Here is a 15,708-nt window from a genome sequence, read left to right as displayed (position 1 = left end):
ACTTTTGTTGAGACTGTGCTCTCTATAATATCATTCGTTTTGCACCATAAAGACAGCATGTTATGTATTATCTATCTATCTATCTATCTATCTATCTATCTATCTATCTATCTAATTTTCTTGTTTCCCTTCCCCATCTTAGTTGAGATCACCTGACTACATTATTGGCAATACAGGAACAGCTTCTTAACCCACCTAAGTCTCTGCAAGATTTCCCCCTTCAATGTTTTCTTCATAGGACCCAACTCCAAGGTGCTCTCTCAACTGCAAAGCTAGTTTTAAAACTCACTCCTTAGAAGTGTTGAATGACCGCCTTCCGGTTACCACCATAAAGTTAGTATTCTTTTGCCTTTATTATCTCAGCATTGAATATATCTCCAGCATCATTTTCCTACTAGAATTCACACGTAACGACTTCTAGCTCTTCAAAACAAGGGAAAACCAGTTGCTGAATCGACTCCAGGACTTGGCATTATTTCTACGTGCCTGAACCAGTCCCACCATCCCCACCAGTCCCTGCAACCTCTCCTTCACCCCTCGATGCATTCAGTGCCGGGGGAGGGGGGGGGAAGGGGGGGAGGTTTTTCTCAGGAGTCCGTGCGCTCAGTCAGTGGCTCCACTGTCTCATAATTGTGGTTTGCCTCAGTTTCTTCCTTATTAGGTTGCCACGTTCGTAGAGGGCAGGAATTCGTACCCTCATTCTGATCTGCAAGCGTGGCATCATTTGCTGTTGATTCTGATCTACGCTGGGTACGAGACCCTTATTAGACGTGTGCTTTGCAAGTGCTGCTTCCCATTCTGTGCCCTTTGGACTCTCTTGTGCCCTGTGAGGCACAGAGGTTTTGACTTTGATGGAGTGCAGCTTTTCCTCATTTTTGTTTCTTTTCTCTCTGGGGCTTGTGATGTACACTCTGAGGACATCAGACCCAGACCAAGCGGAGAGGGGCTTGAATGTAGGAGCTATTCTAGAGATATTTAGAGAGTTGAATGTCATAATCGTTTAGAGGTAATCAGACAAGGGTGTTCATTTATGTTAATTAATCACATAATGGTGGAGCGAGAATGCCTGTTCATTTATAAATGTGCGAGGCAGCGATCAGAATCAACATTGTCTAGAAACCCCTCCCTCCCCCCCCCCAAAAAAAAAAAAAAACAAGTTGATCCCAGGAAACCCAGATTGTGGGATCAGCTCAAGGACAAAGAGCCCCAGGCAGTCGCAGGAGTGCCTCAACTCAGGGTCAGAAGAGATGTGAAGGGTTTGGGGGATGGAGTTATTAATCCTAAGACAGTTTTAGGGCGAAAGTTGATAAGATCCTTCTAGGCCGGGATGGGGTGGATTTTTTAAAAAATATAATTTATTGCCAAATTGGCTAACATACAGTGCGTAAAGTGCGCTCTCGGTTTTGGGGGTAGATTCCCATGGTTCATCGCTTCCATACAATACCGAGTGCTCATCCCAACAAGTGCCCTCCTCAGTGCCCATCCCCCCACTTCCCCCTCTCCCCTCCCCCGCCCCCCATCAACCCTCAGACTGTTCTCTGTATTTAAGAGTGCGACTTTGTGAAGCAGGTGAATCACTGGTTCAATCAGCAGGACTGGGTCGTGGGAGGACCACGAGGCGCTCGCGTACTTACCCAGGTTCACCTTTGGTCTGGTCCTTGAGTGGTGGGCCTGAACAAATCAGAGTGAAGACCGTTGGAGCCTAGTCTGTGTCCCTGGGCTTGGGGTGGAGACTTTTCCTGCGCAGTGAGTCCTCGGCTTGTGAGGATTCTGAGTGTCCTCCCCCCTCAGCAGGAGGGCCGCGCGGTCACGGTGAAAATCCGCAGCTAATCTCCCAAAGGGTCTCCGGCACAAACAGGGAGGCGGGGAGAGCGGGGCGTCGGGGCGCGGAGCCACGGGCCCCGCTCCGGTGGAGCCCAAAACTGCTGTCGCTGTCTCTTGGCCGTGGCCGGCGCCCCAGACTCTCTCCCGTCTCCCTCCGCGGGCCTAGGGCTGCGGGGCTGGGGTGGGGGTGGGGGGTACAGAGTCTCTCTCACCGCCTCCCTACCGACCTGAGAGTAGGGCGTCCTCTGTCCAGGAGTTTCCGCGGGCGCCCCAGGCTGGAGGTGTCTTTTTCTCTTTCCTTCTTTCCTTCCTTCCTCCTTCCCTCCCTCCTTTCTTCCCTCTTTAACTCTCTCCTACCCTCCTTCCCTCCCTCCCTTCATTCCTTCCTGTCCTTCTTCCCTTCCCCCCTTCCCCTCCTTCTTTCCCTCCCTCCCCTTCCTTTTCCTTCCTTCCTCCTTCCTTCCCTCCTTCCTTCTCCCTTCCTCCCTTCTTTCTCAGAACTCTCATTACTGTTACTACTGAAGTGTGGCTGACTCACAAGTTTCTATTAGCTTCAGGTGCACAACACGGTGATTCAACAACTCTGTGCATCACTCAGCGCTCCGCACGATGGGTGTGGTCACCATACGACGTCGTCACAAGATCAATCACTATATTCCCCGTGCTGTACTTTTCATCTCCCTGACCTATTTATTTCATAACTGGAAGTTCGTACCTCGTCATCCCCCTTTATGAATTTCGTCACCACCCACCCCATCCCTCTGCCAACCGCTTGTTTATTCCCTGGCTTTATGAGTCTGCTTCTATTGTTTGTTTGTTCTTTTGGTTTTTTTAGATTCCACGTAGAAGTGAAGTCATATGGTATGACTCCCTCTCTTGACATAATGCCCTCGACGTCCGTACACGTGGACACAAATGGCAAGGTCTCATTCTTTTATTTCATGGCTGAGGAGTATTCCCTTGGGTACATATACACCACACCCTCTCTATCCACTCAGCTATGGATAGACACTGGGGGCTTCCACAGTCGGGCTATTGTAGGTAATGCTGCACAGAAAACATGCACATAACTTTTCAAATTGGTGTCCTCGTTTTCTGTGGGTAATAACCCAGTAGTGGAATTCCTGGAGCATACGGTATTTCTACTTTTACTTTTTAAAAGAAGCTCCAAACCGCTTTCCACAGTGGCTGCACCAGTCGGCACTCTCGTCCACAGCGCACCAAGGTTCCCTTTCCTCACATCCCCGCCAGGCCAGCGTGTCTTGGGTTTAGCTTTTCTGACAACTCAAACATATTTGTTTCAATTTTGTTTTTTTTCAGGTTCCAAGGGGTTTGACCCGCGCGGAAGGGGTGGGGCGTGGGGGAGGGGCGGGGTGACCCCTGGGGCTGGTGACCAAGTTCAAAGCTTGGAGGTCGGGAGAAGGAAGGACTCTTCTCTGCGTCCTGTTCTTTCACGGGCCAAATTCTCAGGGAAACGTGGTGATAAGGACATGCAGCAAAATGCTGGGTTCTCTGGAGATTCTGGAACAGTCGTGGGATTCCGTCGCACGGGAGAACACACTTACCGGGCATCGCCCACACTTACCGGGCATCGCCCTCGCCCGTTTCCGCAGTGTTTACCTTTGCCCTCTTTCCCTTCCCCGGTTTGGGATTTGGCCTTTGGACCGGACAAAAGCAACAAAGAGGGAATGCGTGTCCTCAACCCATTTCCTCCAAGCTTTCCTCCCTGTTTTCCTTCCTCCTCTACCCGAGGCTAGGCCCACAGTCTATCCAGGAAGTGGAGGAAGAGGGGGGAGAGGAGCGAGAGGAGGGAGAGGAGGGAGAGGGGCGAGAGGAGGGAGAGGAGGGAGAGGGGTAAGAGGAGGGAGAGGAGGAAGGGGGGAGGAGGGGGGAGGGCAGGGAGAGGGTGAGGAAGGGCGGGCCCCACTGTCCAACGGGGAACATTCGGCCGTGCAGAGCGCGGACGCGGGCAGCAACAGGTGCGCAGGGCGCGAACGCGGGGCCGGTGGACGGGCTTCAGGAAGCGGCGCGGAAAGACAGGCCAGCCTGTGGGAAGTGAACTGGGGAGGCGTGAGGGCCAAGTCCAACAGCCTGACGAAGACTCGGGCTCCTGGCAGAAAGGTCCAGGCCCGAAGCCCCGCACCTGCCGTGAAAGCGAGGCGGCCGGTGGAGACGCCGTTATTTATTCGGTGATTCGCGGCAGGGCCACCGTGCCCGTCCGCGCGTCCTGCGCCGCGGTCCGGGCCCTGGGCTGCTCGGCCCACCCCGTTACCCGGCCTCCCAGAAGCTTCCGGAACGGAATCCCAGTGAATTCCTGCGCCAGGAGCGGCCAGCCGGGCGGGGGGGGGGGGGGGGGAACGTCAGGATCGTCTTCGGGTCAATCGCGTCCCACGCTGAGGTCCGCGGAGCTCCCTCGGTCGGAAGGAACCTCAAAGCTGAGTCTTTCTGGGCACAGGTGTCAATGAGCGTCACGTGTTTCAAGAAATGTGGTCACGAAGCACTGCCATGGGACGTGTTTATCCAAAGTGACCTTTGCAAAGAGAAACGTGGGAGTGCTTTCCCGAATTAGGTAAAAAGGGGGGGACGAGGTCAAGTTCTGCCTCTAGAAGAAAATGGGTGGAGGGCACAGTGGGCACTGCGTTCGAAGCCACGAGGCGCAGGCGGAGAGCGGGGGTGATTGCCACCTCGCGGGAGCTCCGCGATTAAACACGAGGCCCTTCATCCCCCGAGGACGCAGGAAGGGGGCTGAGGTTGCCTTTCACATAAGGTGGTGGCGAGACACCCGAGCAGGTGACTTTTGAACTTGCCTCGTGCAGCCCTGTATTGTAATTGAAATTTCGGGCCTTGAATAAACCGAGGATCGCAACGTCTTCCAAACTCCAAGGTGAATCCGAAAAGGAAACTTCCTTTGAAAGCGATTGGATCTTCATCTTGACTATCTAGTGGAGTGTAGGAAACCCCTCCCCACAGCTGGCCGGTTAGCTCAGTTGGTTAGAGCGTGGTGCTAATAACGCCAAGGTCGCGGGTTCGATCCCCGTACGGGCCACATGTGGTTTTTGTCCCCACTCCCTAAAAATCCGTGAAGGGATAAGAAGGTGAAGCTCAGCCTCCTCCGCTCATCAGTGTTGAACAGGGTGTAGGGCGGACCGATGTCCAAAGATTCCCCAACCGTGACCGGGCTCCTCAGGTGAGTTTCTCTCCTTATGGTCGGCTTACTTGGGCCGGGCTGTCCTTGGCCTGAGCAGGTAAGTAAAGCCTTTCAGAGCAACTCAGGCCCTGGCCTCTGCCCCCTTCTTTATTCCTATTTCCTCTTTTTCTGGCACTTGACTCCAGGGGTACTGGACTTGAGGACGTGCCTCCGACAGACCGCCCAAACGTTCACTGCTCTTTGCTCGTCCAGCTACTTGTTAGACCCAGAGCCATCTTCTGGGGGGCACCTGGCCCCTGTTGCCTCTCGCAGAGATCCAGGAAAACATCTGTTTTGTGACGTTTACCAAGTTGGGAATGTCTGTTGTTCAGCCATCTTCCCCATTAGACTGTAAGGGGAAGGATGCATCGGGGGCAGGGTGCTTATTGCCTTGTGCTAAGTACTTTTAAAAGTCTGCATTAATGATTGAAGAACGAAAGAAATGTGTGCAGGCAGCAGGAAAGAGTGTGACCGGGGCTTCAAATGGACCTTACAGGCCTGTGAGATCCGTGCTGTCTCAACACAGTGCCTGGGGGGCGAGTTAGGGGGTGGCCTACAGCACATGGAACTGGTCCCATTTCTCTGAGCGTATCCCTGAGGCTCATTCAGAATGGTTCTATGCGTCCCCGGATCAAGTGGGGGTACCAGGATCAGGATAGAGCGTGTCCAGTAGATCCAAAGTCAGGGAAAGTCTAGAAGGTTGGACCGGGCTGAGGCCGGGAGATGAGGGAGAGGACTCTGACCGCCTCAGACCCCAAGAGAGGGAAGGATAAATATGGACAAGAAGTGACCCCTTCCAGTCTCCCCAGAGCAGTCTTCCTGACATTTACAATAACTGACTCTAAAATATCAGTCTCGTTAATATCATGCTTCCACTCTTGATTTCTTAGTTTTGATAGGATCTTGCTTTCCTCTCAACTCTTTGCCCTTCTGTCAGAGCAGGCAGTTAGTTAGCTGTAAGAGGAAGCCTGGAGGCCAGCACGGAGGAGGCCGTGCCCAGCCTCAGGGAGGGTCTGTCGGGGCCTCACTCCCCCAGAAGCCCCAGCACACCAGATGGGCCCAAGAGGGCCGGGCCATGACAGCAAGCCCCTGAGCAAGAGAGGAGGAAAAGTGGGAACCCAGCCCCAAGTAATGAACATTCCGTCCCTTGGCTCATGGCCGTCAGTAAAAGATGGAAGCCCGACCCCAAGGCGTGCAGCTCTCTCTCTGTCCCTCACCCCCTCTCCTATCTCCAGAGTCTTGATTTTCACTTTAAGAAACTTTCTTGCTTGTGTGGCTTGACCCGCGTGCTGTGTGTCTGTCCTCGAATTCCTTCTCAAGACGAGACCAGAAACCTTCGGCCACTCCTATGGGTCTGACTCCTATGGGTCAAGGCCCCAGGGCCCAGGGTCTCCCAGTTCGCCAGGGAACATGTCTGTATCGTGATTTTGCTCTATAAGGCCAATTAGATCGTGGATGGCGTTCAATTCTTCACTATGTCTGTTGATTCGTTACCTACTCAGCCCATCAATGCATGAGAGAGGAGTGTTGACGTCTGCCACTATAATTGTGGGCTTTTCTATTTTTCTTTTCAGATTTATTGGCTTTTGTTTATGAGTTTTGAAGCTCTGTGGCCAGGGGCATACACATTTAGGGAATACACGGTTATTCCTTTGGTGAGTTGACACCTTATAACTCTGTAACACTTCTCTTTATACCTGGAAGCGTTGCTTTGCTTTGAAATCTATCGATACTGATATATCCGCTTCAGCTTTTTTTTGGCTTGATGCTTGTATGGTGTACCTTTCCCCTTTCTTTACTTTCAGTCTTGTGTATGACTCTCAATCTTGCACGTAACTTCTTTTTTTTCTTTTTCAAAATTTTATTTAAATCCTAGTTATTGCATATACCTTTTAATCGCAGATATAAGGATATTTGAAGTGAGTTTCCTACCGCGAGAAATCTATTTTAATACATCCTGACCATCTGACTCTTGATTGATATGTTTAGATTATTTACGTTTAGTTTTCTGATATTTCGATGGGTTTGCCTATCAGTTTACTACTTAATTGATTAATGGCCTATTCCCTTTGTTTTTCATTCTTCTTTTTGTTTCTCTGGCTAGATACTTTTGGCTTATTCAAATGTTGTCAGTAAGCGGTCCAGCAATTACCAGACGCATACAGAACTTCTCACAGGATACTTCGAATCATTAACTTGCCATTCAAGTTAAATAAAGAAACCTCACGACCCTGTAATCTCTTTACCGGAACCTCCTTATGTTATCTGTATGGTACACAGAGATACAGTGAAAACTCCATCAGACAATGTTGTCATTTTCACTTTCGATCGTCAACCCTACTTTAAAGAACTCAAGAGGGAATAACAGTGTGTCACATTTGCCTGGATATTGCCTCTCTCTGCTATCGTTCATTCATTCTTTGTATCTAAGTTTCCTTCCGGTATCCCTTTTCTTGTCTCCCAATTTTACAAATTCTTCTCTAGCACATCTGCTAGCAGTGGGTTCTCTTAGTTTTACCTTTAAGTGAGCATGTATTTCTTCCACCTTTATGTCCAAAGGATAATTTTTGCTCTCCTGAGCCTTCTGGCGTTAACAGGTCTTTCTTTCAGCATTTAATAGATGTTATGTCATTTCCTTCCGGTCCTTGTGGTTTCTGATGAGAAATACATCTCATCACCCAGATTGTAGTTTCCTTTTGGTTTTTGTCTTGATGCTGTCAGGATTTTTTTCCCTTTTGTTTCCAGCAGGCTGATTGTGACATGTCTGTGTGTGGATTTACCCACATTATCCTGCTTGAGGTTTGCTGAACTTCTTGAATCTGATTTATGTCTTTTGCCAAGTTTTGGGGAATCTTCAGCCATTAATAGTTCAATTATTTTTCTTTTTTCAATGACCTCTTTCTCCTCTTCTTCTGCAATGATGTAAATATAATTTCTTTGTGATTTTCCTATTTGCCCCTGAGGCTGTGTCCAGCTTTTAAAGTGCACTTTTCTCTCTGCCATTTAGATTGGGTACTTAATATTGTTCTGCCTTCATACTGACCGAAAGTTTCTCAGCCATCTCCTTCTGCTATTGAGACAATCCAGTGTTTTCATTCATAATTTTGGTTCATACCCTTTTCAGTTCTGAAGTTTCAACTTGGATTTACATCTTCAGATTATTTGCTAAGATTTTCCAACATTCCGTTCATTTCAAAGAACTCTTTGCCCTGGTTCTTGGAGCATTTAATCATTACTGCTGTAAAGTACTTGTCAGGTGATTCCAAAACGTGTGTCACCTCAATATTGGTATCTGTTGATTCTCTCCTCCAAGTGATTGAAGACTTTCTTGGTTCTTTATATGCTGAATCATTTTGGATGATAACCTGGCCACTTAAATATTATGTTATAAGGCTTTGTGTCTCACTCAAATCTTACAGAGAAGCTTTGTTTTTGTGGGTATTTTGCCTTGTGTTCAAGTTCCAAGTACCAACCAGCCCTCAATGTGCTATGGTTTCAAGGTCCCTTCCGTTTTCAAAGCCTTTATAATACTCTTTGGAGATCTCTGGAGTGTGTGCACCGCAGTGGCCAGTGTGGACCGGGGCAGCGGGCTACCGCTCAGTGCGGTTCTCAAAGTCTATACCGTGTTGTTTAGGGTCAGAGCCCCTTGTCCACAGCTCGCCTGGTGCGTTCAAGGGTTCATAAACAACTTGACGTGCTTGCTTTCCACGTGTCTTCCCCAGTATTTTCTGGTTACTTGGGGTTCACCATCTCAATCCACTGAGAAGGAAGTTGGATCCTTCCTCACTCTGCTCTGCCCTGCGCTTGTCAGGAGGGTCAAGCTGCAGGAGAAATGGAGAAAAAGAGCAACTGAATGTGTCCCTTGGGATCACAGCTCCTCTGCAGAAACAAAACAAGTCATAAATTGATTGTAGATCTCCTTACCCCGCACAGGTAGAGCCAAAGAAGGCTGGTCTTGAACTTGCTGAGGCAAGGCACGAAAAAGCATCCAAATTAGTGGTTTCAAAGTGTCTAATATTTTCTCCATGAATTCAATGGGTTGGAAGGTGTGGAGTTGTGAGCTGTAGCATTGGGTCAAAACAATGGAGTCTGGAGAATGTGGGCGTCGATCCCACTACCTCTCACATGCTAAGCGAGCGCTCTACCGCCTGAGCTAATTCCCCACCTCACCCACTTTCTCCTCCAGTCTTTGACCTTATCGGTCCTCCCTTCAGTCAGTGCGCACTGTCCTGGGCGGCCCCCAGCACAGAAAATGTCAGAGCCTTTAGTATGAAATCAGGAGCCACTAAGAGCGTGTCTTCTCCGAGATGACCCAGGGCCGGAGAGCGACGGGTACCTTTTCCTCTGCCAGGGGAAGGAGGAGAAAGCAGCCACGGGAAAACTCCGGAGTCCCCAAACTTGCACGTTTCAGATTCTCCGGGACTAGAAGAAGACACATCTCAGGGAATGGGCTCATCCAGAATACATCGGCTAAAGTGGCCCAGCTATCTCAGGATGGTTCTCTGTGTCCTAAAGACAAAAACAAAAACCCAACAACGAAAGGGAGATGATCACTCGTTCCTCTCAGGTGGGGCTGCCTAGAATAGGAGCCAGTGATTTCTCCGGGAAGGCAAAAGAAACCAACTGTTTCCGCCCGGTTTCGAACCGGGGACCTCTCGCGTGTTAGGCGAGCGTGATAACCACTACACTACGGAAACCCACGCCCTGGGGGCGTTCCGAGATTGGTGTTCGAGTCTTACTACGTAAAGCAAGTCGTGTGGCAGTTATAGATCCACGACCAGGAGAAGAGCCGAAAAAAAAAAAAATACAAAGTAATACAAAACAGAAAATCCCAAACAGGCAGAGCTATAGGAACTAAGAGGAGAGATCGTATCAGCGTGAAGACATAAAAAATGGACGTTGAGGAGTCTCGAGGAGGCGTCAACAGGGCAGAAAGAACAGACACGTATGTAGGAATTCCTGTGTTAAGAAATATACCTGTTCAGTTAGGGTGGGGTGTGTGTGTGTGTGTGTGTGTGTGTGTGTGAAACAGACACGGAGGGAGGCAGCGGTTAGGAAACCTGCATAGGGAGGCTCTATGTTGGGAAGATAGTGTGGAGCTCCAGAACCTTTCAGAAAACTCCAGGCAGATGGTTTACATAACCAAAGTAACATTGTAAGAACGGTTTTTAATGTGGAATGCCAGCGAGGTTGGCAATGGGGACACCGAAACTGACGAGAACAGAAAGACACTGGGGAGATGTCGAAGGGTTGGGGTTTGTCCTGTTAACTCTCACGCCTCCGAGTACCATGAGTCTGTATCCTCAGGGCCCAGGGCGCTGCCCGCATAGAATAAACACATGCTCCGTAAACATCATAGAATGGGTGAAGGGATTCACGAGTGGGAAGAGAGAGAAGGATTCTGCAGAGGTTGGGGAGGACGGATGTACAGCAGTCGTCGAGACACCGGGTGTAGACATCAGAGGGAGAAGAAGGAATCACGGGCACGGGGAAGTCTTGAGCCCAAGCGGCGGATACGGAAAAGATTTTTAATTAATGTCTCGTGAATGGAAGCCCAGATCCACTCATGTCCATAGTGGACAGATCCACACATCTGTCATGTGAATAAGAGCATGAATGGGTCCTGGCAGACAGGTCATGAATCTCCCTAAGGAAGATCGTACTTCTACTCTCCTTTCATGGCCTTTCTCTGAGAATCCCCTTAGTTTCCCCATCTTCTTGCCCCTGACAGCCTGGGCCTTTGTGTTCCCCTCCAGACACATGGGGCACAGACACCGCAGACCCACAGGTTCCCTTTTCACCCTGTGTCTCTAGGTGCCCCTCGCCGGCCTTCTTTGCTTCCCGAGGCTAAGCGGGGAGGCCTTCTTCTCACCAGGACCTCTCTGTCCAGAAAATAGGGCAGGAGGCCCACCTTCTCACTAGCCTAAAGCTGGGAATCTTGAGTCGGAATCTGAGCCCAGCACAGCCCGGTGCAGATGACGGTCGCCCTCTCCCCAGCTCTTTCTCAGGTTTTTCTTCTTTGTCTACAGCCCGGTGACAGAGAGTGTGGGTCAAAGGCTAAGCCTGAGCTGCCTTGGGCGTGAAATCAGAAAAGCACCAGAAATGCATACATTGCCATTTTTTTTTTTTTTTTTTTACAAAAGGCCCGACGTTTCCTGGGATTGAGTTCAGGAGAGAAACCCTAGGGACTGCAGGAGCCTATTAAGAAAGAAGGAAGAATCGTTGCTGGAGAAAACAGGGGCCTTTCCCGCGACTCACTGCGAAGAAGGGCATTCTAACATCTGACCCAATTCTCATGCTCTAAGCCTCTTTTTGACCTGTGGTCCTTCTGGGCACGTGCCCCAGCCCATTGTGTGCATCTCACCGGGTGCGTGGGGTTACCTCACTACCATTGAAGACGACCCGACCGAGGGCAGAGCATCTCAAATATGACTTCAGCAAAAGCACAGAAACTGCTCTTTCTGTCAGGGAGTGTGGGGGAAAGGGAGGCCTACCGTTTGTCGCCATGACAATGATCTAGCTCCGAAACGCTTTCACTATCTTGAACAGCAGCCAGAAGGCAAATGAAAGGTCCCAGCCGGGTGGGGTGCCCCGTTGAAATGACAGGGCTGTCCCAGAAGTTGTGTATCTCCCTGTAAAAGCAGGGCTGCGATTGGCACCCGATTTGGAGATATGGCCACCTAGAAGGAGAACGTGGGGGACCCCTGGGCCTCACATCTGCACCTCCAGCCCCTCCCAGCGTGGCCCCGGTCACTGGGTCAGGCTTGATCCCTCTCCCTAACTTCCAGAGAAAGATAGGATTGGCATAAGGGGACGCTAGGATTCCGGGACAAGGATAAGGGAGGGGGAGGGGGAGGAGGAAGAATTTGTAAGAGGACATCGAAACTGGCTTTTACTCAGCATTTAATTTTAGAGAAGTCAAGAAACGGTCAGGAAAGATCAACACCGATGCTCCAGGCGTCAGAATCTCTTTTCATCCTAATTATCTGTCAGGGATGTTCGAGACGTGGAGTCAGAAATCATGGGAAAAGGCTTTTCTCCATCGTGAAAGAAACCACCTGTTTCTTTTCTCCCTTCCTCGCCTGAACTCAGTAGGTAACAACTCCGATGCACGTGCCCGACAAAGCGCGGAACGAAATCGAGAATGTTTCTCTCCACCACGGACATTTGAGTCAGGTCCGCTGCTTCACCATCCCGACGTCCCGAACTCATCCGGGGACCGGGACCCTGCTACCTGCGCACGTTACGTCCCGCAGCCCGGCTTCCTGCTTTGCCCCGAGAACAATCCATTTCTCAAGCCCTCATGGGCTCTTCCCTTCCCCAGGAGCTACGTTTTCCACGTAGAAGAAAGGCTGTTCTGTCCAAGACGAGAACCCTGGTGGTGAATTCTAACCTCAACCTGCAAATAGCTCTCCTACCCCCCTCCCCCCCGCCCCAGTCGCCTTGATGGCTAAAAATTACGCTAGTGACAGTGTTAGAAGAACTAAGGCACAAGGATCTCAACAAGCAAGAAGGAAGGAGAGACTGAGAAGTATCTTCAAGGTGCTAACTCTTCTGACTCTTTCCCGGAAAGCTGAACGAACCACCTCCACGCTCCCGCCCCCCTTTACTGTCGACCGATCCCCCCACAGTAAACGTTGTCACTGGGTCATCCTTCATTTTTCCTATTTGCTTCTTGTCTGTTCCTCTCACCCCCCCCCCCCACCCCCGCACAGGGATGCAGCTCCGGGAGGGAGTGAGTTTTGCATTGTTACACTCTTTAATTACTGCCCCCAGAACTGCCCATTAATCAGCTAGATGTGCTCTAGAAATATTTATTGAAGGATTAAAACAAAACAAAAAGGATTTGACACTTCTCTTACCCCTTAATTGCGCTTGGGCGACCTTCAGAGCGGGGAGTTGGAAGAGAAATTTCCCCTGCTTCTTGCATAAGACAGAGAAGAAGACCAACAACACAGTATAGCTTGTAGTTTCTGGCACAATCTGAGTTTCTCCAGCGTTCATTTTCCTGAAACCACTGGGAAGCCCAACGAACTACAAAACTGATTTCACTGTCCTCAGCAAGTACTGAGTCAGTCTTGAAAAAAAAATCCTTATCAGGAGCCACTTGGTAATTTTACTTTGTGTTCTTTCTTTCTTCTTTTTTTTTTTAAATCAAAGTAATTTTAGGTTCTGGCCAACCGTGAAGAAAAAGATTCAGCTTGCCCTCTCTGAGGCTCGAACTCAGGACCTTCAGATTATGAGACTGACGCGCTACCGGCTGCGCTAAGAGGGCAGCTTGCAGGGGGTGCTCCCATTTAAAGTAAAATATCAAATATTTTCCAAGCACCGCTGCTTTATTGGTTTCCAGCTTTCAAGAAATACAATCGATGCTACTTGAAAATCCCTCCATATAAGCCAATGCTGCACCCGAAGGAATTTACGCCCAAGATCCGTGAAGTCCAGGCTTTTCCGGGAATCTGCCCAAGCCTAGGTCCATCGGGGCTGCAGGACGGGGGAGAGTAATTCCTGGCTTTTGCTGCTCCGGGGTTCCAGTGATGTGGTTGTTCCTGCCCTCGGAGATCTCAGGCGATCTCACACCTTCCAAGGTCTCCTTTGTTGGAAATAAACTTACGAGGTGCTTATTTGAGAGGAGTTCACAGCCTGGAGGACTAACTGAATGAATATAAGTGAGTAAATAATCCTCACATTTGTCCACAGCCCGTACTTCTCTGTCTTCCTCTGTTTTACCTCCCCTGACATCTACCTGACTGGAGGCATCCTCCCTGCGAAAAGCACAAACCAAACGTGGTAAAAGCCTTGCTCTTTGCTTTGCTTTGTGACGCACCAGTAATTATAGAGAGATTTGTGGAGCTTATCTCACAGAGTCCAGTAGGATTCGGGCAACACAACTATTTATCAAAATCTGCACTTCCCAGATATAATGGAGGTTCAGATAAATTCAGTATTGCTCCTAATTTCCCAGAGCTGCTCAGTGGCAAAACCCGAATGGAGAAGCAGATTTGTTAGACTGCACCGTGGGAGCTCTTTCTCTGCTCCAACTCAAGACGTCGCTGTTGTCCGCAGTAGCCGGTCTAGCCCTCTGCGTGCCGGCCTTTGGGCTTAGACTTCCAAGTCAGTTTCACTCATTCTCCTCCTGCAACTCCCACATCCGGGGACTTGATAATTACCGAACTTTGTTCTTGTGCAATTCTTTTGCATCTGTCATTTCTCTTCCATTAATTCAGGACTTATTTGCTGGGGAGATGCTCTTGGCTGGGCATGGTGCTCAGCTCAGGAGCTCCAGAAGGAATCTGGCGACCCCAGCCCACAAGAGATGGGAAGATAAATACGGGCAGGAAATTATCCAATTCCCAGTTTCACCACTTTCTCCTCGCCCCCGGGCACTTACAGATAGATAACTCTGAAAACTCGTGAGGTATCAATTTTAGTAACATCACTCTTCTGCACACTGACCTTTCTTGGTTTTCTAGTTTTGGTACGATCTTCCTCTTCTCCCAATATTTGCTTCTTCTTTCTTACCTACGCTGTAACTTTGCTCCTTCTATAAAGTCAATCGGTGGATGCTGGTGTTCAGTTCTTCAACGTATTTGCTGATTTGTTACCTCCTAGATGTATCAACTGATAGAGACAAGTGTTAACACCTGCAGCCAGAAGTGTGGAGTTTTTGTTTTAATTTTTTTAGGTTTATTAACTTTTGTTTGAGTTTGGGAGATCTGTGGCCAGATGCATACACCTTTAGAAGTTCCATCTCTTGGGTGAACAGACACCAAATAATTACACCACCTCTCTCTTTATATGTGGAAAGTTTCTCTGCTTTGAAATCTACTTTGTCGGATATAAACATACCCAATTCACTTTTTTTTTTTCCTTAGTGGCTTAATTTTCCCCATTCTTTTACTTTTACTCTACCGAAGCCATTATATTTGAGGTGAGTTTCTTATAATCAGCACATGTTTGGGCCATGGTTTATTTTTCATACATTCTGGCCATCTCTAGTATGTAACTGCTGTGTTTAGACCAGTTACGTTTAATGTTATTAAGGATATGGTTGTGTATTAGGTCTATGATTTTTACTTTGTTCATTCTGTGCTTCATTCTCCTTTTTCTGTCTTCTTACTTCCTTTTGACTTTTAGAAACACACTATTAATTTGTCTTTTGTGTTTGTGTGTGTGTGTGTGTGTTTTTACTATACCTATTTGTATAGGTATGTAGCCATTATCTAGGTTATTAATAATAGCAATTGGCACATGTATTACCCTATACATACTTAACATTTTGCAGTCTATTTTAGAATCAATGTCATACCATTCAAGTTGAACCTAGAAACCTTATCACCTTTTAGATCCCTTAACTCTAACCCATTTGTGTCGTGAATATAGTATATTTAGATGAAATGAAAATTAATCAGTGTTATAATTTTTGCTTTCGGTTATCAGGACCTTACTTAAAAAATTATAAAAAGGACTTTGAAGAGCTCCAGAGAATGTCAGTCTATCATACTCGCTTTTCTGCTGAGAAATTATTCCTTCACCTATTTTTTAGTGGGTCCTGTGTCTAATATGGAGCTTGAACTCACGATCCTGAGATCAAGGGCCAGATGCTCTACCGCCTGAGCCACTCCGGCACCCCTTCCTTCACTGCCGATGCTCCAAATTCCCTGTCAATTCTCTTCAGTCCAGTTTTTTTTTTTTTT

At 48.6% G+C, this 15,708-nt stretch overlaps 3 non-coding genes across 3 annotated transcripts; 1 reads left to right on the top strand and 2 right to left on the bottom strand.

Annotated features, from left to right (window-relative positions):
• Positions 1–4,796: 4,796 nt before the first annotated feature.
• On the top strand, positions 4,797–4,870 carry TRNAI-AAU (transfer RNA isoleucine (anticodon AAU)). Its single transcript has one exon. It is a non-coding gene; the product is annotated as a tRNA-Ile (tRNA).
• Positions 4,871–9,635: 4,765 nt separating this feature from the next.
• On the bottom strand, positions 9,636–9,708 carry TRNAV-AAC (transfer RNA valine (anticodon AAC)). Its single transcript has one exon. It is a non-coding gene; the product is annotated as a tRNA-Val (tRNA).
• A 3,505-nt stretch (positions 9,709–13,213) lies between these two features.
• Positions 13,214–13,286, bottom strand: TRNAM-CAU (transfer RNA methionine (anticodon CAU)). The gene has a single exon. It is a non-coding gene; the product is annotated as a tRNA-Met (tRNA).
• Positions 13,287–15,708: the final 2,422 nt, after the last annotated feature.

This window comes from Neofelis nebulosa, chromosome 6 (assembly GCF_028018385.1).
Source record: "Neofelis nebulosa isolate mNeoNeb1 chromosome 6, mNeoNeb1.pri, whole genome shotgun sequence".
NCBI lineage: Eukaryota > Metazoa > Chordata > Mammalia > Carnivora > Felidae > Neofelis > Neofelis nebulosa.
Note: the sequence above shows the minus strand (reverse complement) of the source record. Positions and strands in the feature narration are given on the sequence as shown.